The sequence below is a fragment of the Macaca fascicularis genome, chromosome 11 (assembly GCF_037993035.2).
Source record: "Macaca fascicularis isolate 582-1 chromosome 11, T2T-MFA8v1.1".
In the NCBI taxonomy this organism is placed as follows: Eukaryota; Metazoa; Chordata; class Mammalia; order Primates; family Cercopithecidae; genus Macaca; species Macaca fascicularis.
In genome coordinates this window covers 107159132-107186768 of record NC_088385.1, presented here as the reverse complement: position 1 = coordinate 107186768, position 27637 = coordinate 107159132, and the positions used below count along the sequence as shown (strand labels likewise).

At 41.1% G+C, this 27637-nt stretch overlaps 1 protein-coding gene across 2 annotated transcripts in view; it reads left to right on the top strand.

The window, feature by feature from the left end:
* BLTP3B (bridge-like lipid transfer protein family member 3B) overlaps window positions 1-27637 on the top strand; it is a 112818-nt gene that overhangs the window by 1791 nt on the left and 83390 nt on the right. The window contains exon 2 of one of the 2 annotated variants that reach the window (XM_005571976.5): window positions 12836-12981. The exons of the other annotated variant lie outside the window; for it this stretch is intronic. The gene's annotated coding sequence lies outside the window, so the exon portion shown is untranslated. The remainder of the gene's footprint in view (window positions 1-12835; window positions 12982-27637) is intronic. 2 annotated transcript variants of the gene reach the window in all.

The window sequence follows — 27637 nt, the reverse complement described above, 5'->3', positions numbered from 1 at the left end:
CGTCCAAGGATGATGCTGCATAGCTAGTACCACTCTAGATGCTTAGAAGAACAGTAAATTAAATCAACAAATAGTGCATTAGAGTTTAATTCTTTTATAGAACTCCATTTGAGAGAGGCTCTTAAAAATTAATAGCATGTATACCAAAGTATAATAACAAAATTAAGAACAAAGATGTAATGGCTTACTGCATGAGATAGAAAACACCCAAATATTGAAAATTGAGTCCTTAGGACTAATTTTTATTTTATTATTTATTTACATCTTTTTTGAGATGGAGTTTGGTTCTTGTTACCCAGACTGGAGTGCAATGGTGCAATCTTGGCTCACTGCAGTCTCCGCCTCCTGGGTTCAATCAATTCTCCTGCCTTAGCTTCCCAAGTAGCTGGGATTACAGGCATGCGCCACCACGCCTGGCTAATTTTTTACTTTTAGTAGGGACAGGGTTTCTCCATGGTGGTCAGGCTGGTCTCGAACTCCCACTCTCAGGTGATTCACCTGCCTCGGCCTCCCAAAATGCTGGGATTACAGGCCTGAGCCACCGAGCCCGGCCCTTAGGGTTAGTTTCTAAATCTTTATGATTTCTAATAGCTGTGTGATAAGTAGTGTGATGAGGATTTTTTTGTTTTTTCAGAGATGAATTTTTGGGACGCTTGAATTTTCAGTTATTTCATATTTCAAAACATCCTTAACTCAGGTGACTAAAGAGTATCAAATTCTTATTTTTGGTTAATAAGTTAATCTTAATGCTAATTGCTGTCATCTCCTAAGAGAAATAGTTATTCAGAAATCTAAAGGCAGCTCATAATTGACAAAAGAAGGCAAGTGTTGTGATAAAGTACAGTTACTCAGGTAGGAATGAACTTTTGAAATTACCTGGTTCAAGTTTAATTTTGTGGAGTATCCAGTAATGAAGATGTCACTACATTGACCTAGTGGTCTGGGATCCAGTAGAATACAGTTTACCAGGAAATAAACATACTACTTTCTAATACTAGACATCACATGAGGCCTGTGTATGCAACCCATTGCACCTTCTCAAAGGAGACCTTTCCTGACCAGAGTTTAAAATTGTGAGCCCCCATACTGCCAGTCCTCTTGCTTGTGTTATTTTTCTCCATAGCACTCATGCTTGTCTGTCATACATATTTATTTCTTTATGTATTTATTTGTCTTTCTCCACTTGGATGTAAACTCTATGAGAGCAGGCATTTTTTTCTTGAGGCTGGCATAAAGTGGATACTCAACAACTATTTGTTGCTTGAATGTGGATACATAACATGAATGAGCTTACTTTCTCTTACATTGCTCTTTTTTTACTGAGGCAAGACTACTGCCAACTTTCTTACAGATTTGGTAATGACCAGTTTCCCTGTGGCTTTAGAAGGCAGTGAGTAATTGAATCATTAAATAAATGTGGTGCCTTTGGAGTCCTGGAAAATGACCTAGTTTTTATAGGGGTTTATGTGAGGGGTCTTCCAGTAAAGAAATGACCTAGTTATTGTATGGGGGGAGGGGTTCTGCCAGTAAGGAGGAAGACTATGAACCAACATGAGAAAGAGCACTCACTATTAGCCTTGAGGTTGAAATCTAGTGCAGTTGCAAGATTAAAACCATCTTTGCCTGTATGAAGGGACTTGAGAAGCTGGTATATTGGGAAAGTATGAAAGAGGAATTGTTCTTAAGAGATTAACAAATGCTTTAAGTCAATGCTGAACTATTTGAGAACTGTACATCTATATACTTGTTTCTTGCCTAATACTTTGTATTCCAAGCGTCTCTTGAGTTGTTAATAAAAAGTTTATCTACTTGAAGAATCTGAAATGAGGACAAGGAGTGTGATGAGGGGGCAGGGGGAGGTTAGAGTAGTGACATTTTTCCAACGTGAAGCAGGAAAAGCTTTTGAAGGAGAAACTGCCCCGATTTTTCAAACTGTAATAGGACTGAATATATTTTGGGAAGATTTTCTAGGAGAGTAGTTTTTCACACGGGAACGGAAACTTCTAAAGAAAAGTCGTAGCAAATGTGAGAAAGGAAATAAAAGCAGAAGCTACCTTTCAGCTCAAGACCTTAGTGTGTGTATGTATGTATGTGTATACACAGGTACACATGTGTGAACAGGCGCTTGCAAATTGGCAAAGTGGACGTATATTTAATTAAGCCAGGACCTGAAAAGGGGTACAGACGCTGTCCTCTCCTTCACTCCCTTAGGCTGAGGGCATACTCTGCTCTCCACAAGAGTTGGGAGAGAGTTGACTGGGCAGACATACACCTCACCTGGAGTCATTATATAGTTTAAAGCAGCAGTTGTCAACCAGGGTCAATTTGCCTCCTAGGGGACATTTAGCAGTGTCTCGAGATGTTTTTAATTGTCAAGACTTGGAGGGGAGGATAGTACTACTGCCATCTAGTGAATAGAGTCCAGGGATGCTGCTAGACATTCTACATTGCACAGCATATTCCCCCACAACAAAGAATTATTTGCCCAAATGTCAGTAGTTCCGAGATTGAGAAACCAGTTTAAAGTGTACAGGTGTGTGTCATATGATTGAGCTAGGGTTCTGTGCTGGTAAAGTTGTTTTGCCTGCAAACATCAGAAACCCAATCTATTTAAGTAAAAAGGGAAATGTAACAGAAAGCAGAAGAATATCTGAACAACCAAATTAAGGAAAGAACAGGAACCGGCCAGCTCCTGGAATCTCTTTGGAAGAGTTCTTGGACCTTCCTCTTAAAGTAGCAGTAGGGTTTTTTTTTTTTTTTTTTTTTTTTTTTTTGAGACGGAGTCTTGCTCTGTCGTCCGGGCTGGAGTGCAGTGGCCTGATCTCAGCTCACTGCAAGCTCCGCCTCCCGGGTTTACGCCATTCTCCTGCCTCAGCCTCCCGAGTAACTGGGACTACAGGCGCCCGCCACCTTGCCCGGCTAGTTTTTTTTTTTTTTTTTTGTATTTTTTAGTAGAGACGGGGTTTCGCCGTGTTAGCCAGGATGGTCTCGATCTCCTGACCTCGTGATCTGCCCGTCTCGGCCTCCCAAAGTGCTGGGATTACAGGCTTGAGCCACCGCGCCCGGCCATCAGTAGGGTTTTTTAATCTCGGCACCATTGACATTTTGAACTAGATAGTTCTTTGTTGTGAAGGTTGTTCTGTGCTGTGTAGGATGTTTAATGTCTCCAGACATTGCCAAATGTCCCATGGGAGGCAAAATTACTCCTGGTTGGGAGCTACAGCTTTAGAGTGCTGGCCTATCTTCCATAATTCCCAGTCTCTGATCTCTCCTGTCAGGTTTCAGAATCCTGAGGGAGAGCCTTTGTAACCCAATTTTGTCTATCCATGGTTCAATTAGCAATGGCAAAGGGTTGTACAGCAAAAATATGGTAATGGAGAGAGCTATTTTGAGTTAGGCTTGTTGCTCCATTTGTCATCTGTAATAGGCACTGCACTAAATTAGATTTCCAAAGGCCTCATTTGCTACGTTAAGGAAATTGAACTTCATCCTGGGGGTGAGGAGTGACTACTAATAAAGGTAAGAGGGATATGCTCATAAAAGCAGTTTCATTTTTGAAGTCTAGGGTTTAGGAGCAATATCTGGGGTGGAAATACGGAGTCTACAAATGGACTTTGAGTAACTTAAGTAGAAAATGGGGCCAGGTGTGGTGGCTCATGCCTTGTAATCCAATCACTTTGGGAGGCCAACTCAGGCGTATCACTTGAGCCCAGCAGTTTGAGATCAGTCTGGGAAACATGATGAAACTCTGTCTCTACCCAAAATACAAAAATTAGCCAGTCTCATAACCCAGTCTCAAAAAAAAAAAAAGAAAAAGAAAAAAAAAATTCATTATGGACAGTCGGAAGGGTTAAACACGTACAGGATTTTGTGTCTGAATGGCAAAGTGATGAGAAGGATTAGAGTGCCTCACTTTATGTTGATGGGATAGGCTACTAGATTGAGGCTATATGAGGAAGGGGAGGACAGGGCAGCAGCTGATAGCCTGGAGAGAAAAGGAAAGAACTATCAAAGGACTGGGAATGCTATCTAGGTGGAAGAGTAATGGAGTAAAATAATGAGATAATTGGAAGGATTGGAGATTTTGTCTGAAACTGCCACATTGAAGTTTAAGATTTTAGAAGTGAAGTAGATCTGGTTTAGGAAAAGCTATCAGAGGCTGGGCGCCGTGGCTTACACCTATAATCCCACCACTTTGGGAGGCCGAGGCTGACGGATCACCTGAGGTCGCGAGTTCAAGACCAGTCTGACCAACACGGTGAAACCCTGTCTCTACTAAAAATACAAAATTAGCCGGGCGTGGTGGCACATGCCTGTAATCCCAGCTATTCGGGAGGCTGAGGCAGGAGAATTGCTTGAACCCGGGAGGCAGAGGTTGTGGTGAGCCAAGATCATTCCACTGCACTCCAGTCTGGGCAACAAGAGCGAAACTCATCTCAAAAAAAAAGAAAAGAAAAGAAAAGCCATCTGATACGGCCATAGAAGTGAGTTGCTGAAGAAAAGTTAAGGTGCATATAATTGGAGATCAATACTACTAGGTCTAAAATCTTTCCAGTATTGACCGTTCCTAAAAGGAAATGCAGTGTAGCTTATTTAGTCTGCCAGACATTATTTTTTCAAATGCTAACTTCACATCATTATTGATAGGCTATTTGTATCATATACTTTTATGGTAAAGCTCGGTAAATAATTTTTGAGAATTTATGTATTTCAAGTTTTTGAGCACATATATGTGTGCTCAACATATATATTATATGTGTGCACATATATATATTTATGCCCACACAGTGGGCATTAGAGATACAAAGATGAGTAAGACATGGCTTCAGTTTGTGGGAAGCTTCAGTGATTCCTATTCTAATATAAGAAGCATGAGTAGGATCACTAACTGTAACCTGTTTCTAAATTGGACTACTTGTCTGGCATTGCGGGTGATGTGAAAAAGGAAGAAAAAAATAAAAAATAAACTGTTGCCGTATGAAATTTGTGAGATTTTGCAACTGGGAAAAAAACTGATTTAAATATTGGTTTTTGGATTATCAGTTTACTTGGGTAGGTTTGAAGTGTTGTTTTTGTTTGTTTGTTTTGTTTTTTTGAGACAGAGTCTCGCTATTTCCCAGGCTGGAATGCAATGGAGCAATCTTAGCTCACTGCAACCTCCACTTCCTAGATTCAAGCAATACTCCTGCCTCAGCCTCCTGAGTAACTGGGATTACAGGCAGGCACGACCACACCCAGCTAATTTTTGTATTTTTAATAGAGATGGGGTTTCACGATGTTGGCCAGGCTGGCCTCAAACTCCTGACCTTGTGATCCACCCACCTTGGCCTCCCAAAGTGCTGGGATTACAGGCATGAGCCACCGTGCCCAGCTGACAGTATTCATTTTTAAGTAATCTCTAATAATGTGGATTTTGACACTGTATATACTAGTTGCTTATTTAAAATAATTTAAAGAGTGCCTGCCTTGTACCCGCTATTGTACCATACTGCTGGGGATGTAGCACTTCACACACTAGGCAAAGATTCCTGCCCTTGTGGAGTTTACATTTTAATCAGAAACAGATAGTAAGTACATAAGTAGGTGAAATACATAGTACAGTATATCAGTGTGTTAATGAGAAGTACAATAAATTGGGCATGGAGTTTGCAATTTTAAATCCAGTGATTGGGAAGACTTAATTAACAAACTAATATTTGAGGCCGGGTGTGGTGGCTCACACCTGTAATCCCAGCACTTTGGGAGGCTGAGGTGGGCAGATCACTTCAGGCTAGGAGTTTGAGACCAGCCTGGCCAACATGGCGAAATCCTGTCTCTACTAAAAAAAACCCGAAATTAGCCGAGCGTGATGGTGCGCACATGTAGTCTCAGCTACTAAAGAGGCTGAGATAGGAGGATTGCTTGAGCCCAGGAGGCAGAGGTTGCAGTGAACTGTGATAACACCACTACACTCCAGCCTGCAGAGTGAGACCCTGTCTTAAAAAAAAAAAAAAAAAAAAGAAAGCAATATTTGAAAAGAGACCTGAGAGAGATGGTGGGAACAAATGCAAAGGGTCCAGAGCTGGGAACTTGTTTGATATTTTAAAAACATATGGAGGCCACCAATATAGGTGGAGAGAGTAAAGTGAGAAGAGGAAGATGCGATCAAAGAGAAAACACGAGCCAAATCATGTGCGACCTCATAGTGACTTTGACTTTTACTCTGAGATTGGAAGCCACTGGAATGCCTTGAGCCAAGGATCACTCTGGCAGCCATGTGGGAATTAAATAATAGGAGCACAAGGGCAGAAGCAGGAACTCAATTAAGAGACGTTAACTATTCAGGTGAGAGAGAAATTGGATTGAATGAAGGCAGATGCAGTGGAGTTGTTAAGATAGTCAGGTTCTAGATGTATTTTGAAGATAGAGGCAGGATTGACTGACAGATAAGATGTGGATTGATAGAGAAGAGAGCAGTAATGGGTGACCATCCAGAGTTTTTGACATAAGCAACATAAGCAACGGAAAAGGTGGAATTGCTATTAACTAAATTGGAAAATTGGAAAAGACTGCAGGAGGAGCAGGTTTTGTGGGCGAAGATCAGGGGTTTGTTTTGGATATGTTAATTTGGATGAAAGTTAGTTTTGTTTTTTTTTTTTTGGTTTTTTTTTTTTGAGACAGAGTCTTGTTCTGTCACCCAGGCTGGAGTGCAGTGGCGCAATCTCAGCTCACTGCAAACCCTGCCTCCCTGGTTCAAGTGATTCTCCTGCCTCAGCCTCCCGAGTGGCTGGGATTATAGGCACCCGTCACCATGTCTGGCTAATTTTTTGTTTTGTTTTGTATTTTTAGTAGAGATGGGGTTTTACCATGTTGGCCAGGCTAGTCTCAAACTCCTGACCTCAAGTGATCCACCTGCCTCAGCTTCCCAAAGTGCTGGGATTACAGACCTGAGCCACTGTGCCTGCCCAAATGTTAGATATTTAATTGGAGATGTCTTCCTTTTTATTTGTGATCTAATTTAGACTACATATGTTTTAGTCTGACAACAATGGAAGTATGTTTGTGGCTATCCTTTGGCTTATGCAATAAATAATTACTGAGAAGTGAATTGTGTGTTGAATTTTCAGGGGTGGATTTTTTGGTATTGGGGTTTTTTTTTTTCCTTTTAAGTGCATGTACTACAGTAGTCCTCCTCCATGGGCAACACATTTCAAGACCCCCAGTGGATGCCTGAAACTGCAGATAGTACTGAACTATATGTATGTTGTGTTTTTTTCTTTATGTACATCCCTCTGGTAAAGTTTAACTTATAAATTAGTCACGGTAAGAGATTAACAAAAACTAATATGGAACAATTATAACAGTGTCTGTATATTATAATAAAAGTTATGTGAATGTGATCTCTCTTCCTCAAACTATCGTACTGTACCACAAGTAACTGAGACCATGGAAAGGAAAATGTTAGGTAAGGGAGGACTGCTGTATACAGCAGGTGTCTTTCTCTTCATATTAATTTCTAACTAAAACTGGATACTGATTCTTCTTGGGTGCTTGGTCTAGGAGATGTTGCAATATTAGCATGCAAGAATCCTGGAATCAGAAGGTATTTGTTCCTATCTCAGAGAAGGAAATTATTAAAACATTGACATTTGTGACTTGTCCAAGGTCTCACAGATAGTGTTGAATGGTAAAGTCACTGATCCAGTACCCTTTTCATTTGATTTTTCTATGCTACCTATTAGGGTATTTCCTACTCACCCCCACCCCACCTTAACTACTTTATTGCTTTTGTTTTTACCCAGCTCTCCACACCACTCTTGTTTTACCATTCTGCTGCAGTATCCCTTAGGAGATTCTTTTATGACTTGAGAATCATTTGACTCTGCAGTCCTTTGAAGTTAGAGGAACATAACATTTTGACTCAGCATTTCTTGAAAGTTGGGGGATGTCTCAGGCCATTCTGTGTTGCTATGAAAGATTACCTGAGGCTGGGTAATTTATTTTAAAAGAGAGGTTTTATTTATTTTTTTGAGACAGAGTCTCGCTCTGTCGCCCGGGCTGGAGTGCAGTGGCATGATCTCAGCTCACTGCAAGCTCCGCCTCCTGGGTTCATGCCATTCTCCTGCCTCAGCCTCCCGAGTAACTGGGACTACACGCACCCACCACCACGCCTGGCTAAAGTTTTGTATTTTTAGTAGAGACAGGGTTTCACCGTGTTAGCCAGGATGGTCTCGATCTCCTGACCTTGTGATCCGCCAGCCTCAGCCTCCCAAAGTGTTGGGATTACAGGCGTGAGCCACTGCGCCCGACCTATTTATTTATTTTTGGGACAGTCTTTGTTGCTAAGGCTGGAGAACAGTGGCACAGTCTCAGCTCACTGTAACCTCGACCTTTCAGGCTTAAGCAATTCTTATGCCTCAGCCTCCTGAGTAGCTGGGATTACAGTAATGTGCCGCCATGCCTGACTAATTTTTGTATTTTTAGTAGAGATGGGGTTTCACCATGTTGGCTAGGCTGGTCTCAAACTCTTGGCCTCAAGTGATCCACCCGCGTTGGCCTCCCAAAGTCCTGGGATTACAGGCGTGAGTCACTACGCCCGGCCAAAAAAGTTTATGTATAAAGACAAGAGGTTTATTTAGCTCATGGTTCTACTGGCTGAGAAGTTCAAGAGCATGGGGCTGGCTTCCAGATAGGGCTTTTATGCTGCATGACAACATAGTGGAGAAGGTAAGGGGAAGCAGACACTTAAAGAGGGGAGAACCTGAGGGATGTCCTGGCTTTATAACAACCTACTCACGTGGGAACTACTTTATTTGCTGTGAGAGCTTATTACTGCAAGAACAATACCAAGCCATTTATGAAGAATCTGCCCCCGTGACCCAAGCACTTCCCACTAGGCGCCACCTCCCAACACTGTCACATTGGGGATCAGATTTCAACATGAATTTTGGTGGGGACAAATAAACCATATTCAGACACTTGCAGGGAAACATAATTTTTCTTTTTTTTGAATAATCTTCCTTTTTTGCAATATTACACTTTGCCTTAGTATTGCAGTTTAAACACTTTTTAAATAAGTCGATCTGTTATTTAATATGTGTTTTAAATTCTGCATATTGTATGCTTAGGATGAATAATTTGTTAAAATTAAATATTGGTATTTAACAGTGGGTATGGCTGGGCGCGGTGGTTCACGCCTGTAATCCCAGCACTTTGGGAGGCCAAGGCGGGCAGATCACCTGAGGTCAGGAGTTCGAGACCAGCCTGGCCAATATGGTGAAGCCCTGTCTCTACTTAAAAATACAAAAAATTAGCCGGGCATGGTGGCGCATGCCTGTAGTCCCAGCTACTCAAGAGGCTGAGGAAGGAGAATCGCTTGAGCCCAGGAGGTGGAGGTTGCAGTGAGCCGAGATTGTGCCACTGGACTCCAGTCTGGGCAACAGAGTGAGACTCCACCTCAAAAAAAAAAACAAAGCAGTGGGTATTAGTGGCTGGAGTTTAGTTTGAATGTAAGTTACAAGTAAAAGGCTTTTGGTTATTTTCATAAGTGAAAATCGAGTAGTTATATTAAAATCAAGTTGTTCAAATAAAATTGAAGCCAGTATGATTCAGGATATAATTTGTTTGGTTTTTCCGACATTATATTCACTAGTAGTTTGATTGACAGTTGATTGACTTATTTTAAGATTATTCCCAGCCAAGATGAATGTTGTGTATAAACTTTGAATTTCCATATTAGTCATCAACTAGGTTGAATTTGAACTTTATGCATATTTACTCTTTTTCTTTTTTTTTTTTTTTTTTTGAGACAGAGTCTCGCTCTGTTGCCCAGGCTGGAGTGCAGTGGCCGGATCTCAGCTCACTGCAAGCTCCACCTCCCGGGTTTACTCCATTCTCTTGCCTCAGCCTCCTGAGTAACTGGGACTACAGGCGCCCGCCATCTCGCCCGGCTAGTTTTTTTGTATTTTTTAGTAGAGATGGTGTTTCACCGTGTTAGCCAGGATGGTCTCGATCTCCTGACCTCGTGATCCACCCGTCTCGGCCTCCCAAAGTGCTGGGATTAAAGGCTTGAGCCACCGTGCCCGGCCGTATTTACTCTTTTTCTACCCAGAAATACTACTAAGAAAGAGGTCTGGCTTCTTTTTACCACTGCCAGTATAGCATCAAATGTTGTTTTCCTTTACTGTTGTCTATTTGTAAATCTTTAAAAAAAATTTTTAATACATTTAAAAAATACATTTTTTAAAAGTTTAAATTATTTATTTATTTATTTATTTATTTTTTGAGGCAGGGTCTTGCTCTGTCACCCAGACTGGAGTGCAGTGGCGTGATTATAGCTCACTGCAGCCTCGACTTCCCATGCTCTAGCAATCCTCCCACTTCAGCCTCTTGAGTAGTGGGGACCACAGGTGGGCACGACCATGCCTGGTGAATTATTGTACTTTTGATAGAGATGTAATTTTGCCATGTTGCCCAGGCTAGTCTCAAACTCTTGAGCTCAAACAATCCACCCACTTTGGCCTCCCAAAGTGCTGGGATTACAGGCATGAGCCACTATTTGTAAATCTTTTGTGTGTACTTTTGTTGTTAGGGATGAGTATTTGGGAATAAACTTCACGATACCAGAAAATTCAGTGATTTTAAGGTTTGGCAAAAACTATATATATATGTATGTATGTATTTTTTTAAGATGGAGTTTCTTTCTTGTCGCCCAGGCTGGAGTGCAATGGCACGATCTCAGCTCACTGCAGCCTCCACCTCCTGGGTTCAAGTGATTCTCCTGCCTCAGCCTCCCAGGTAGCTGGGATTACAGGTGCCTGCCACCGTGCCCAGCTAATTTTTGTTTGTTTTTAGTAGAGACGGTTTCACCATGTTGGCTAGGTTGGTCTCGAACTCCTGACCTCAAGTGATCCGCCTGCCTTGGCCTCCCAAAGTGCTGGGATTACAGGCGTGAGCCACTGCGCCCAGCCCAACTTGTTACTTTTGCTGTGCTGCAACTTTATATATAACTAAAATGCACTATAAAGAGGGGCACCCATAAAATGTAAGATTTATCTTATTTTTTTATTATTCCTGTTGGTAGATTATTCATTTCTACCAGTACTTAAGGAAGGTTCTGTAAAATATACAAATAAAATTAAGATGTAGGAATGTCTTCTGGAAACAGTCTTGTAGATGGCTGAATAAATAGAATTCAGAATAGATAATGAGTCTTATGAGAGTCACAAGCAAAACGCTATGCAACCTTAACAGAAAGAGACACAGTGAAACAGAGGTGGTCTGAATGTCAGAAAAGCTTGTAAAGAAGTGAAATAAGGCCAGGTGCGGTGGTTCACACCTGTAATCCTAGCACTTTGGGAGGCCGAGGCGGGCGCATCACTTGAGGTCAGGAGTTCAAGACCAGCCTGGCCAACATGGTGAAACCCCGTCTCTGCTAAAAACACAAAACAATTAGCTGGGTGTGGTGGCGCATGCCTGTGATCCCAGATACTCAGGAGGCTGAGGCAGGAGAGTCACTTGAACAGTGGAGGCCTCAGTGAACTGAGATCATGCCACACTGCACTCCAGCCTGCGCAACAGAGTTAGACTCTGTCTCAAGAAAAAAAAAAAAAAAAAAAGAAAAAGGACATAAATGACAGCTTGAGAGTAATAAAATAGTTATTAAATCTGTTTTCCTGAACTAGGGCATGTATACAAAGGAAATATTTAAGGCAAATATCCAGAGAAGTTAAGGGTAATTTTTTAGGTCCTCCAAATTTGGCTGTAATTTTATTTTCCAATATTACAATTTTCTCCTTTTTTTCTACCCATCTTTTGTTGTCTTATTCCTGCAACCAAATTGTCTGCATCTCTTCATAATAGGCCTTCATCCCTCAGCTTTATTTTAGTAGTACGTTCTCCATGGGCAGCTTTAATGAGGCTAATCATTGGCCTCCTCCATTTTAAAACTCCATTAGGTCTTAAAGCATATCCTGTTTGTTTTATTAAAACAAATGCTTTGTTTTTTGTTAATTGTGTGGATAGTCATCTCTTGAAGGGCAGAATCGCCCTGATAATGTTTTAGAAGCCAGGGACTTTGCTTGTCTTGTTCACCATTGTATCTTTAGCATCTGCCACAGGACTGCAGTACATAGTAGTTGTTCCAAAACATTTTTAACCGACCGGAGAAATAAATTTGTACTACTTTGGCCTCCATAGAATACATAGAACATAAATTGGTTGCCCTGAACACATTTTTGGCAGGTTTAACTAGTTGACTCTTATCCAGAAAATTTAGATTAAAAGCTTTTTTCCCCCCACGAATACTATAATTTTCCAATTTATTTTTGAGTATATAGATATGGCCTATTGCTGGATATCTCTTTGGTTTGTGGATTGTTTTTTATGGGTAGCTTTATGCCTCAGTATTCTCAGTGAAATGAGAATTACAATTAAAAGTGGGGCTTTTGGTACTTAAACCAATTTGATAATCTGTATGTGTAGATTGCTTGCTTTGTAGATTGCTTGTCTTAATTCATTTCATATAATGTAAATTATACAGTTCAGCCTTTGTATAACTTCTGCGACATAGTATCTCATTTTTGTTAATTGACAGTTTAATATAAAATTAAAAAGATAATATGAATGTAATTGGGTAGTAGTAATAACAGTGATAGAGAAAATGAAGAAAATCCTGAATGGTTAATTCATCTTAGAATTTAGGCAGTGTGCCTTTAGTTAATCCAGTGTGAAATGCAACTGTATTTTTTTTCCAAAGTGCACCACAGCTAAATTTTTTTTTTTATCATCATTCCTTTCCTCTTCCTTCCCTTAAACTTGCTCCCTTCTGTGTCCCCTGTGTACCCATTCCCTGCAGCGTTCCCTGCTGGCTGTGGTGGAGATTGGTGTGCTGTGAATTGCATAATCACCCAAATGAGTACCAGAGGAGTCTAAGAAACCCTGGCAACTGACTGCTTGCTTTCACCAGGAATAGGGACCTTTTTCTGAATTTCCTGCCCTCAGGTAATACTTCTATTCCCCATCCTTTTTTTTTTTTTCCATTCTATAAATGCAAGCACTTAATATGCCCGGCATAAAGATACTTTGAGAATATTTTCTTACTGTTTTAGTCAGATAGCTATTTCATTTTCTTTACTGTGTAGCTAGAGGCTCATGTAATTCCTCTCTGAGTGTCTTCTTTCTTTTTTTTTGAGACAGAGTCTCACCCTGTAGTCAATGTCTTTTCTAACAGATAAGGTTTGGCAACATACTTAAAGTTATAACCATCTCTTCCTGATGTTGCAAGAGAGTTTTGTAACTTCCTGCCAGCTATTTGGAAATAGTAGTTAGCATTTGATCTACTTTTAAATGAATGGGTAAGGCTTCTTAGTCTAATGTAATTAGTGAGGTACAAGGTTCTTTTGATAAAGAGGCTGTTTTGAATAATTCTCTCATTCATCATTGAGGGATTTAAGAATTTATTTTGTGTATTTAATGTTAGTTATAATCTTTATCAAAGAGATTGAAATAAGTCTCACAAACAGCAGTGCAAATGGGATTCTTTTTTTTTTTTTTCTTTTTTGAAGCGATTGGAGTGGTGGGGGGATAAGGTGTTGCTCTGTTGCCCAGGCTAGGGTGCAGTAGTGCAGTCACTGTTCATTGTAACCTCAAACTCCGGGGCCCCAGTGATCCTCCTGCCTCAGCCACCAGAGTAGCTGGGACTATCGGCACGCACCCCATGCCTGGCTGAGTTTTTAAGTTTTTATAGAAATGAAGTCTCACTATGTTGCCCAGGCTGGTCTCAGAACTCCTGGGCTCAAGCAGTCCTCCCACCTAGGCCTCCCAAAGTGCCAGGATTACAGGTATGCACCAGCATGCTCTGCCAGGATTCATTTTTGAAGAGTTTAAGGGTTTTACCCCATTCTCTTCTACCCTCTCCTCTCCTTTTAAAAATTTCATTATCAGGGATAGCAGTTACATTATAAAACCAAGTTCTTGGAAATGGTGCTGAATTTCTTTCAATTTAGGACTCGGTGAAAAACCTAGAAACTCATATCTCTGAATACTTCTAATTCTTGGGAAATTTATCCACATAAATACTTTGAACTTCCAAAAGTCTTGTGATGAATTGTTAATTAAATGCCACAAGTAGAATTGTGCAACTTATTACACACTTACCTAAGAGTAATGGACAATTGATAAACTTGTTGGATGTGTTGGATGTATGCTAACTAGCAATTGTATAGGCCTAGTGACCTAAATATTGTTTTACGTTCTTGTCTGCATTGATTCCATGCTTTCCTTTTGGAATCTGGATCTCAAACAGAATTGCCAAGGGAAAGGCGCCAAGCTTTAACTTCAGGTAGAAACCTTTGAGATTCACTTTAATATATTAATAGTTAAAGTCTTTTACTGTTTAAAATGGCTTTCAGGGATGGTTCTGATTTTGTGTATACCTCTAGCAAATCCTCTGAGACACTTGCTCATGAAGTATAATCACAACTGTAGCCCTTTGTTTTTTCTAGATTATACCTCCTTAAAACATATCTTTTTTTTTTTTTAACCTGGTTTATGCTTAACTTATTCAAGGTGAAGTGTATTCCAAGTTTTAACCACAGCTATCCATGTGTTGAATTATTCAAGTCATCTACCAAGATTAATTCCTTTTTCTTCTTTACCTTCCTATTTTAATCAGTCACGATTATATTGAAATAACTATTGAACTTATCCTCTTTATCCTGAACCTAGGACATAGCAAGTTGCTTGGATAAAGTAGATGTCAGTAAGATTTGAATATCTTTCATCACCAGATTTTATTAATTGTTTATTGCATCAGTTGTTGCAACTAAACACTAAGTATTTTCATGTCCTTTGGGTCTCATACTTCTGTATTCCATCCTTGGCGCTGTTAAGAGAAAGATGTTTCCAAAATGCTAATCTTAACATTTAATTTCTTGCTAAAAATCTTTTAATGGCTCCTGTTTAAGCTTTTTTTTTTTTAATAAAAATTTGTGTTTGTAACAGTAGAATTTTTGTGCCCAAAGAGATTTTAAAATAGAACTTTACTACGTAAAGTAGACAAAAGTAGAGCTCCTCTAGTTGAATCAGTAATTGGACGGTGGGTGGTGGTAGTTCTTCTGGCATATTCTTTTTTTTCTTGTCTCACCTGGGTTGAACTGTGAGCAGTCTTCTTAGGGGCACTGTGGGAACAACATTGATGTATAGGTTAAAACCCATATTTCTTGGCGTGGAAAACAAGAGTCCTTCATGATCTGGCTTCAGTTGGCTTCTCAAGGAATATTGTTTCTTTCCAAACTACCTGATGCCTTATCTTATGTCTGTGCCTACTGTGTGTGACCCTATAATCTTGAACATGCTGCTGCTGCCTCTGCCTGAAATGTCCTTCTCTCTGCCTTACTCACTTGGCAAAAACTTACTGTTAAAAACATAGCTTGAGTGCTGCCTACTTTTATGAAGCCTTCCCAAAGTCTTCTTTACTATTTTCTTTATTTTAATAGATAGAGTGCCTTACTCCTTTGCCCTGGCTGTTCTCGAACTCCTGGGCTCAAGTGATCCTCTCACCTCAGCCTCCCAAAGTGTTGGGATTACAGGCATGAGCCACTGCACCTGGACACCTACTTTACTATTAACATAATTGATCATCACCCTTTTCCTTGTGACTCCATTTTATCCTGTTGCCATTTTTATTGTATGATCTATCACATAGTACCTAGCACATAGTAAGATCATAACATATTGCAATGATTTATGTGTACACTTGCTTCTAATAATAAAATGTGAAGTTCTTGAAAACAGTAACTATTTCTTTTTTTTTTTTTTAACTATTTATTATTTGTTTAAATTTCCCAAGAGCCTAATGAGTGACTGGCAAATAGTAGGCACTCAGTTTTTGCTATGAAGGATATATGTCTAGTTGTGTCAGATCTTCTGGTATTTCAATAAAATCTAGATGCCCAGATTTTCTGCCCTGCCCCCCTCACTCTGTTACCACTCACTCTGTTGCCCATGCTGGAGTGCTATGGCGTGATCACAACTCACTGCAGCCTTGACCTCCCAGGTGTAAGTGATCCTCCTGCCTTATCCTCCGGAGTAGTTGAGACCACAGGTACGCCACCATGCTCAGCTAATGTTTTATTTTTTCTAGAGATGGGGGTCTCCCTATGTTTCCCAGAGTGGTCTCGAACTCTTGCCTTCAGCTAATCCTGCCTTGGGCCTCCCAAAGTGTTGGGATTGTAGGCGTTAGCCACCATACCCAGCCTGATGCCCAGATTTTCTTTTTTTTTTTTGAGATGGAGTCTCACTCTGTCACCCACGCTGGAGTGCAGTGGTGCAATCTTGGCTCACTGCGGCCTCTGCTTCCCACGTTCTAGCGATTCTCCTTCCTCAGCCTCCCTGAGTAGCTGAGATTACAGGCGTGCACCACCATGTCTGGCTAATTTTTTGTATTTTTAGTAGAGACGGGGTTTCACCATATTGGCCAGGCTTATCTCGAACTCCTGACCTCAGGTGATCCACCCATCTTGGCCTCCCAAAGTGCTGGGATTACAGGAGTGAGCCACTGTGCCCAGCCTCAATGCCCAGATTTTAATGTAAGGTCTACTCATGTATATATATGGACCTTTATGTGTGTATATGTGTGTGTGTGTGTGTATATATATATATATATATTTAGGCAGGGTCTCACTCTGTCACGCAGGTGGGAGTATAGTGGTGTGATGATAACTCATTTCAACTTTTAACTCCTGGGATCAAACAATCCTTCTGCCTCAGCCTTCCAAGTGGCTAGGACTACAGGTATGGGCCACCATGCCCAGCTAATTTTTATTATTATTTTTTGAGACGGAGTCTCACTCTGTTTCCCAGGCTGGAGTACAGTGGAGTGATCTCGGCTCACTGCAACCTCTGCCTCCTGGGTTCAAGTGATTCTCCTGCCTCAGCCTCCTTGAGTAGCTGGGATTACAGGCGCGTTCCACCATGCCCAGCTAATTTTTTTTTTTTTTTTATTTTTAGTAGAGACGGGGTTTCACCATGTTGGTCAGGCTGGTCTCGAACTCCTGACCTCGTGATCCATCCTGAGCCTCCCAGAGTGCTGTGATTACAGGTGTGAGCCACCATGCCCAGCTAATTTTTTTTTTTTTTTTTTTTTAATATTTTGTAGAGACAGGATCTCTGTGTTGCCCAGGCTGGTCTCAAACTCCTGGTGTCAAGCAGTCCTCCTTGCCTCAGCCTCCCTCAGTGCTGGGATTACAGGCATGAGCCACTGTGCCCTGCCTAGGTCTACCCATTTTTAATGGTTTTTATTTCTTTCTTTCTTTATTTGAGAGACAAGGTCTCTCTCTCTCTCCCAGACTGGAGTGTAGGGCGTGATCATAGTGCACACTTAAATGCAGCCTCAAACTTCTTGGCTTAAGTGATCCTCCTGCCTCAGCCTCCCAAGTAGCTAAATCTACAAGCATGCACCACCATGCCTGGCTAATTAAAAAAAAAAAATTCTTGTAGAGATGGGGTCTTGCTATGATTCCCAGGCTGATCTTGAACTCCTGGCTTCAAGCAGTCTTTCTGTCTTCTGCCTTCCAAAGTGTTGGGGGTACAGGCATGAGCTACAATGCCTATCCTATTTTAAAGGTTAACAACAAATTAAGATTTTTAAAAACACTGTGTGGGCCAAATAGTGTCTGTGGGCAGATAGCTCACAGGCTGCCCGTCTGCATTCTTTCATTTTTTAAATGTTTATTTGGAAAAACCGGTTATATGAGATTGATTTTTTTTCATTACACGCATAATTACAAAAATAACCAAGTCAAACAAACTCTGTGTAAATTGAGAATGCATTAAAAAAAAAAAAAAAAAAACCCTTTTTTTTTTAACCATTTAAACCATTGGGAGCATACTTTGATTCTTGTTCCATTAATATTGTAGGTTTTATTTTAAAAAAATTTATGCCTTGACATTAATCAAACTCAAAGAGCCTGTCCGTCAGAAGTTCTGGAGGCCCAGACTTGCAACAGGTTTAGTGGGTGAGGACTGGGGTGGCGGTGGGCAGTCTTGGGACTGAGCCCTCAACGTGTGCGATGTGGGATCTGATACCATCTCCAGATAGACAGTGTCTGAACTGAATTACAGGGCACGCAGCTGGTGTCCACTGTTTGGTGTGTGGGGGAGAAAATTCCGCACACATGATCACGGAATTTTTCTGTGTTGATGATTATTGTTGTGTGAGCAGAGGAAAAACATGGTTAGAGAGTTTCCCTATACATCACAACATCAGTTCCTTCTAAAATACCATATATATATATTTTTTAATTTATTGTTTTTGGCTCTGTCTGCCCTGACTGTAGTAAGCCCTGCAGTGCAAAGATCTTTGTCTGTCTGTTCTCTCATACATCCCAAGCACCCAGATTGGTGTCTGCCACATAGTAGGTCCTCAGTAAATATTTGTTGAATGTACAACACCTTTAATCTCTCAGACACTCTGCTAGGGACTGAGGACAAGATCCCTGCTCTCCTGGAGTTGATCTTCTAGTTGGGGAGAAGCAAACGTGTAAGAAGGCAAGTAATTGCAAATTCTGATAGACCAGGAAGATCAAAGCGGATGAAGCGAGCAGAGCATGAGAGGGGAGGAGAGAGGGGAGAAGCTGCTCTGAAGGGGTGATGAGTTAGGGTAAACCTAGGAGATGAGAAGGATGAGAGGGTGAAAAGCATGCCAGGCACAGGGAGCTTCTTGTCCAACTGTTCTCAGGGGAGAAAAGTTTGACCTTCTCTAGGAACAGACGGAGAGAAGGCAAGGGATCCTAAGGGAGATGGTGCAAGGGCTTTTGGGCTTTGGGGGAGTTTGGGGTTTATCTAAAATGTGGTAGAGAAAAGGGTTCTTGAAGAGTTTTCAGCAGGGGTGGGGCATGTGGGATTTGTGTAAAGCAGGGAGCAAACTACAACTCAAGGGCCTGCTTTGGCTCACTGCCTATTTTGGGAAACAAAGTTTTGTTGGATCACAGACACACCATTAGTTTGAGCTACAAAGGCAGAATTTATGAAAAAGAAAATGTTTATACCTGGAATATATGCTAAGTCTTACAAATTTATACTGAAAGCTCCTTGAGGGTAAGAGTTGCCATATATTGCTACAATGCCTAGTAAATGCTCAGTTTTTAAATATGGTTGAATTGAAAATTTATCAGTATGATAATGGAATGGTAACTGATCCTAAAATACCTCTTAAATTAAAATTGTACAGGTTTAGTTATAGTCTGGGCTGTACTTTAATGAGACCTTCAGCGTTTGACTTACCCTCTCTAGGCTTGACATTCTCTGCTATAAAATGAGGAGGTTGGATTAAATTATTTGATATTCTTTGTAGTATGAGGACTGCCTATGTCTCTACTTTTTTTTTTTTTAAGCTTAGAATTGCTTCTAGTATCTTCATTGGATGGCAGATGCAATGGGGTGGTTTTCAAAAGGCTATGGTTCTAATACCTTATATGTTTTTATTCCCTTAGATTTTATTAATAGTTAACAAGTTCATTTATTTTATTTTATTATTTGAGATGGTGTCTCACTATGTTGCTCAGGCTGGTCTGGAATTCCTGGGCTTAGGTGATCCCACCTTAGCCTCCTGAGTATCTGGGATTACAAGCAGGCACCACCATGGCTGGCTAAATTCATTATTTTTTTAACATTGTTTAACACAACAAAAAATGCACAAATCATAGGAGAAAAAAATAGTCCATCAAAATTAAAACGTGTGTCCTTCGAAAGACACTGTAACTACAGAGCAAACCATAGACTGGGAGAAAACAAATATAAGGAAATCTCAAACTCCCGACCTCACGTGATCCGCCCCCCGCCTCGGCCTCCCAAAGTGGTGGGATTACAGGCGTGAGCCACTGTGCGAGGCCTAGTTTGCATTTTCTAGAATTTTATATAAATGTGTATTTTTTTTCCTGGCTTCTTTCACTCAGCATAATTATCTTGCAATTAATGTATTTTGTTATATGCATACCTTCTTATTGCTGAGTATTCAGTTGTGAATATGCCACAATTTATCCATTTACCTATTGATAAATATTTGGGTTGTGTCCATTTGTCAGCTATTAGAAATGAATCTATTATGAACATTCATGTATAAATCTTCATGAGGACATAGGACTTTCTCTCTCTCTCTCTCTCTCTTCCTCTCTCTTTTACATAATTGTATGTGCTATGCTTTCATACGAAGGACCTAAGATTTTCATTCCTTTTAAGTAAATTCCTAGTAGTAGAATGGTTAGGTATATGCTAGGTATATGTATCACTTAAAAAAAATTCCAAACAGCTTTCCAAAGTAGTTTCAACTTGTTTATTTTACATTCTCACAAATACGTATATGAGAGTTCCAGTTGCTCCATATCTTCACCAATACTCAGTATGGTTAGCCTTTTTAATTTTAGCTGTTTTAATGGATAAGTAGTGGTATCTTACTATGGTTTTTAATTTGCATTTTTCTGATGACTAATGTTGGGCATCTTTTCAAGTGCCTGTCTGCCATCTGTGTCTTCTTTGGTTCCAGAGTCCCTTTAAATCTTTTGCCTATTTTATTTTTTATTTTTTTCTTTTTTGAGATGGAATCTTGCTCTGTCACCCAGGTTGGAGTGCAGTGGTGCAATCTTGGCTCACTGAAACCTCCACCTCCTAGGTTCAAGGAATTCTTCTGCCTCAGCCTCCTGAGTAGCTGGGATTAGAGGCGCCTGCCACCACACTCAGCTAATTTTTGTATTTTTAGTAGAGATGAGGTTTTGCCATTTTGGCCATGCTGGTCTCAAACTCCTTATCTCAGATGATCCGTCCGCCTAGGCCTCCCAAAGTGCTGGGGTTACAGGCGTGAGCCACCGCGCCTGGGCCTTTTGCCTATTTTATTAGTGAATTGTCTTATTTTCAAGTTGTAAGAATTAAAAAAAAAAATTGTAGGTACAAGTCGTTTTTCAAAGCTTTGGAAATATTTTCTCCCAGTCTGTGGTTTGCCCTAGATACAGTGTCTTTCGAAGGGCAGAGGTTTTAATTTTGATGGACTATTTTTTCTCCTATGATTTGTGCTTTTTTTGTTGTGTTAAATGTGCCAAACTCAAGGTCACCAATATTTTCTTCTATATATTCCTTCCTTCCTCCCTCCCTCCCTTCCTCCCTTCCCTCCTCCCTCCCTCCCTCCTTTCCTCCCTGCCGTCCTCCCTTCCCTCCTCCCTTCCTCCCTTCCTTCCTCCCTTCCTCCCTTCCCCCCTTCCCTCCTCCCTTCCCCTCCCCCTTCCCTCCCTCCCTCCACCCCATACCTCCTTCCCTCCCTCCCTCCCTTCCTTCCTTCCTTCTTCCCTCCCTCCCTTCCTTCCTTCCTCCTTTTCTGAGATGGAGTGTTGCTCTATCGCCCAGGCTGGAGGGCAATGGCGCAATCTTGGCTCACTGCAAACTCCGCCTCCCGGGTTCACGCCATTCTTCTGCCTCAGCCTCCCGTGTAACTGGGACTACAGGTGCCCGCCACCACGCCCGGCTAATTTTTTTGTATTTTTAGTAGAAACGAGGTTTCACCATGTTAGCCAGGATGGTCGGGATCTCCTGACCTTGTGATCCGCCTGCCTCAGCCTCCCAAAATGCTGGGATTACAGTCGTGAGCCACCGCGCCCGGCCATTTTCTTCCATATTTTAAGAAGTTTTAAAGTTGTAGTTCTTAGATTTAGGTCTGTGATAATTTAGAGTTAATTTTTGTTTATGAGGTGAGGTAACTGTCAAGGTTTTTTTGTTTTGTTTTGTTTTGTTTGTTTGCCTACGGCTATAACAGCATTCTGGTACCGTTGGTTAAAAATATTTTCATTGACTTGTTTTTGCATCTTTGTTGGAAATTAGCTAACCGTAAATTTGGGTCTGTTTCTGGACTCTGTATTTCGTTGCATTTATTATTTATTTACACCCATTATTATTAGACTGCCTTGATTACTGTAGCTTTTAGATAAGTCTTGAAATTGGCAGTATAATGTTTCCAACTTTGTTCATCTTTTTCAGAGTTTTTTTTTGGATATTCTAGGTCTTCTGCATTTTCATAAAAATTTTAGAATCAGTATGTCATTTCTCTCAAAAAAGAAACCTGCTTGGGTTTTGCTTAGGGTTGCCTTGAATCTCTAAGTCTTTTTGAGAGACTTGATGACATTTGAACAGTATTGAGTTTAACCCACTAATATGTTTTATTTCTTCATTTATTTAGATCTTCAATTTCTTGAAACAGTATTTTGTAGTTTTCAGTTTCTAAGTCTTGCACACCTTTTGACAAATTTATCCCTAAAAATTTCATATTTCTTATGCTAATGTTAATGGTACTTTAAAATGTTCAGTTTCTGATTGTTGCTACATATAGAAACATAATTGATTTTTTTTTTTAATTCTATTTTTGAGACGGAGTCTTGCTGTGTTGCCCAGGCTGGAGTGCAGTGGCATGATTTTGGCTCACTGCAACCTCTGCCTCCTGAGTTCAAGCCGTTCTCCTGCCTCAGCCTCCCGAGTAGCTGGGACTACAGGTGCGCGCCACTATGCCCGGCTAATTTTTGTATTTTTCGTAAAGACAGGGTTTCACCATGTTGGCCAGGCTGGTCTTGAACTCTTGACCTTGTGATTTGCCCGCCTTGGCCTCCCACAGTGCTGGGGTTATATGCATGAGCCACCACGACCAGCTGATTTCTTTATTATAATTTTTGTTGAGTGAAATTTACATACCATAAAATGGATAAACTTTCCATAATCAGTCTGATTTTTAAAAAATAAGCGTTTAATCTTAGAATAGTTATAGATTTATAGAAAGGTTGTGAAGATAATACAGAATTCTCATACTCAACATGCAGTCTCTCTTATTAGCATTTTACATTTGTATGGTTTGTCACAATTAACTAATGTTGATAATTATTAGATATTATTAGCCATACTGTGTTCAGATTTCCTTAGTATTTCTTTTACCCAATGTCCTTTTTCTGTTCCATGGTCCCATTCCAAATATATTACATTTAGTTGTCATGTCTTTTTAGGCTCCTCTTGGTTGTGCCCATTTCTCAGACATTCCTTGTTTTTGATGACCTTGAGAGTTCTTTTGTTTTGTTTTGAGATGGTCTCACTCAGTCTTCCAGACTGGAGTGCAGTAGTGTGATTATGACTCAATGAGACTCGACCTCCTGGGCTTAAGCGGTCCTCCCGCCTCAGCCTCCTGAGCAGCTGGGACTACAGGCATGTGCCACTACGCCTGGCTAATTTTTTACTTTTTGTAGAGAACATAAGCCACCGTGCCCAGCCAACCTTGAAAGTTTTGAGGAGACCTGGCCAGGTGTTTTGTATAGTTTTCTTTCAATTGGGGTTTGTCTGCTGTTTTCCTTTAAAAAAAAATTCAAAAATTTGTATAAAATTACTAATTTTTTCTAGGACCAAGAGAAATGCAAATTTCAACTGTGTCAAACTATCTTTGGTTGCTCTTTAAAATCAATACACATACAGTCCAGGATTGATAACAGTAGTATAAAAAAGGCATTCTTTGTATCTCCTCCATGATAAATCTATGATTTTAAATCTGATGCATACAAATGAGTCCCCCAGATAACTTCCTAAAATGGAGAAATGGAGATTTCTAGACCCTGCTCCATATCAAGAGCACCAGAATCTCGGAATGGGCTTGAAATGGAGTAGTTTTAAAAAGCACCCCAAAGGCCAGGTGTGGTGGCTCACGCCTGTAATCCCAGCACTTTGGGAGGCCACAGCAGGAGGATTGCTTGAGCCCAGGAGTTTGAGACCAGCCTGGGCAACATGGCAAGACCCCATCTCTATAAAAAAAAAATAAAAATGAACTGGGCATGGTGGTGCTGGGCATGTTGAGGAGGTCGAGGTTGAGGGAGGAGAGGTTGAGGCCTGGGAGGATCACTTGAGCCCAGGAGTTCAAGGCTGCAGTGAGCTGTGATCACACCCAACTGCACTCCAGCCGGGGCGACAGAACGAGACTGCCTCAAAATAAAAAGTTCTGCGGGTAATTCTGAAGTCACTAGTGTATGTCTACTCTTTTTCTTAGGATTAGATTGGTGTTAGGGGTTTTTGGCAAGAAGACCACAGAGGTTAGTTAAGAGCTGTTTCATGTCAAATCAAGGGTACATATTATCAACGTGTCTTATTATTGTTGATGCTGACTTTGATAACCTGGCTGATGTAGCATTAGCCAGGTTCTCCACTGTAAAGTTACTCGTTTCCCCTTTTTCATACTGAACATTTTGGAAGGAAGTATGTGCAGCCCTCACTAAAAGAATGAGGAGTTATGCTCCATCTCCCTGAGGCTAGAATATCTATGTAAATTTTTTGGAACTTTTCTGCCAGGGAGATTTCTCTATTTTTTCCAAGTTATTTATTTATTTAATTATGTGTTTGTATTAGTGTAGACTTCTGTATTTTTATTTTATAGTTTGTGTTATTATCCAGTACTGTTTTATTTATTTCGTTGCTCAGGTTCTTTCAGCTTTCGCTATTGGTAATTCTTTCATATGGCTCCTCTGTCCCTTCAACTGATTTATTTTTATATTGGCCTTATATCCTACAACATTGCTATACTCATTTTTTAGTTCTGGCAATGTCTTTAGTAATTCTGTATGATTTTCTACACAGGTGATCATGTCGTCTGGGAAAAATAATTTTACTACTTTTCAAAACCAGATGCCTTTTATATTTTTTTCTTACCTTATTGTGTTGGCTAGAACCTTCAATACATTGTTGGAAATAAGTGATGAGAGCAAACACCCTTGCCTTGTCCCTGTCATAGGGGAAAAGCAGTTTTAGTCTTTTCTCATTACGTGTAATTTTAGCTGTAGAGTTTTTGTAGATGTCCTTTAGAGTTTTGGGGAAGTTCTCTTCTGTTCCTGTTTTGTTGAGAGTTATTTTTTCATGAATGGGTGTTGACTTTTGTAAAATGCTTTTTTGGGCTCTATTGAGAACATGATATAATTTTACCTTTTTTTTTTTTTTTTTTTTTGGAGACAGGATCTTGCTCTGTTGCCCAGGCTGGAGTATGGTGGTGTTATCTAGGCACCAGCTCCAGCTCCTGGGCTCAGATGATCCCTCTTACCTCAGCCTTCTGAGTAACTTGGACTACAGGCCCCTGCTACTATGCTTAGCTAACTTAATTTTTTGTACAGATGAGGTCTCACTATTTCTGGGCTCAAGCGATCCTCCCATGCCAGCTTCCCAAAGTGTTGGGATTACAGGCATGAGCCACTGTGTCTGGCTAGATTTTACTTATTTTTTTTATTTTTATTTTTTTTTTGAGACAGAGTCTCATTCTGTCACCCAGGCTGGAGTACAGTGGCACAATCTTGGCTCACTGCAACCTCCACCTGCTGGGTTCAAGCGATTCTCCTGCCTCATCCTCCTGAGTAGCTGGGATTACAGGTGTGCACCACCACATCCAGCTAATTTTTTTTTTTTTTTTGTATTTTTAGTAGAGATGGGGTTTCACCATGTTGGCCAGGCTGGTCTCAAACTCCTGACCTCAGGTGATCTGCTCACATTGGCCTCTCAAAGTGCTGGGATTACAGGTGTGAGCCACCTCGCCCGACCTGGATTTTACTTTTAATGTGGTGAATTGCATTAGTTGGTTTGTGGTTGTTAAGCCAACCCTCATTTCTAAAATAAACACTTGGTGAAGATGTATTATACTTCTGTTTGTTTTTTTTTTCTCAGACAGGATCTCACTTTCTCACCAAGGCTGGAGTGCAGTGGCAGGATCACAGCTCTGCAGCCTCAATCTCCCCGGCTTAAGCGATCTTCCTACCTCAGCCTCCCAAGTAGCTACAGGCGTGTGCCACCATGCCTAGCTAACTTAAGAATTTTTTATAGAGACGAGGTCTCACTATGTTGCCCAGGCTTGCCTGGAACTCCTGAGCTCAAGTGATCCACCTGGCTTTTTGGCCGCCCAAATTGCTGGGATTGCAGGTGTGAGCCACGATGCCCGGCCTATACTTATTTATTGTTTTAAACTTTAGTTCATACCTTGGTTTGTGAAATCATTTTAGTTATGATCACTATTTTATTTTTTGAGACAGAGTTTCACCCTTTCGCCTAGGCTGGAGTGTGGTGGCGTGATCTCAGCTGACTGCAACCTCCGCTTCCCAAGCTCAAGTGATTCTCCTGCCTCAGCCTCCCAAGTAGCTGGGATTACAGGCGCCTGCCACCACATCTGGCTAATTTTTGGTATTTTTAGTGGAGACGAGGTTTTACCGTGTTGGACAGGCTGGTCTTGAACTGCCAACCTCAGGTGATCCACCTACCTCAGCCTTCCAAAGTGCTGAGACTACAGGCGTGAGCTACTGCTCCTGGCCAATCACTGTTTTAAAAGACCGAAATAGAACATATCAGACTATTAAAATACTGCTTCATGAAATTTTGGGCCTTTTTTTTTGTTTGTGTACTTACTAAGTTGTTATGTATAGTGTATTTCTTGCCTTAGGTTATGTCAAAAAATTGGAAAATCCCTTAACTAATTCACATTGTGAGCCTGGAGATAATGGAGTACTTCAGATAATGAAGTGTTGTATTAAAAGAGGTACACCCAGGCCGGGCGCGGTGGCTCAAGCCTGTAATCCCAGCACTTTGGGAGGCCGAGACGGGCGGATCACGAGGTCAGGAGATCGAGACCATCCTGGCTAACACAATGAAACCCCGTCTCTACTAAAAATACAAAAAAATTAGCCGGGCGAGGTGGCGGGCGCCTGTAGTCCCAGCTACTCGGGAGGCTGAGGCAGGAGAATGGCGTAAACCCGGGAGGCGGAGCTTGCAGTGAGCCGAGATAGCGCCACTGCACTCCAGCCTGGGCGACAGAGCGAGACTCCGTCTCAAAAAAAAGAGGTACACCTGGAGTGACAGGAGTGTAGGTGATTAAAGGAGAAAATGAAGAAATAGGAGTTTCTGTAGAAAAGCCTTGATCTCGTGTCATGGTGTTTATCTCTGTCAGTTCATTTATGGCCTTCTCTGCATTGATTATTCTAGATATCCATTCTTCCATTCTTTTTTCAGGATTTTTAGTTTCTTTGTGCTGGGTACGTAGTTCCTCCTTTAGCTCTGAGAAGTTTGATTGACTGAAGCCTTCTCTCATCTCGTCAAAGTCATTCTCCGTCCAGCTTTGATCCGTTGCTGGTGATGAGCTGCATTCCTTTGGAGGGGGAGATGTGCTCTGATTTTTTGAATTTCCAGCTTTTCTGCCCTTTTTCCCCATCTTTCTGGTTTTATCTGCCTTTGGTCTTCGATGCTGGTGACGTACTGATGGGGTTTTGGTGTGGGTGTCCTTTCTGGTTGTTAGTTGTCCTTCTAACATTCAGGACCCTCAGCTGTAGGTCTGTTGGAGATTGCTTGAGGTCCACTCCAGACCCTGTTTGCCTGGGTATCAGCAGCAGAGGCTGCAGAAGATAGAATATTGCTGAACAGCGAGTGCTGCTGTCTGATTCTTGCTCTGGAAGCTTCGTCTCAGGGGTGTACCCCGCTGTGTGAGGTGTGAGGTGTCGGTCTGCACCTAGTGGGGGGATGTCTCCCAGTTAGGCTACTCGGGTCAGAGACCCACTTAAGCAGGCAGTCTGTCCATTCTCAGATCTCAACCTCCGTGCTGGGAGATCCACTGCTCTCTTCAAAGCTGTCA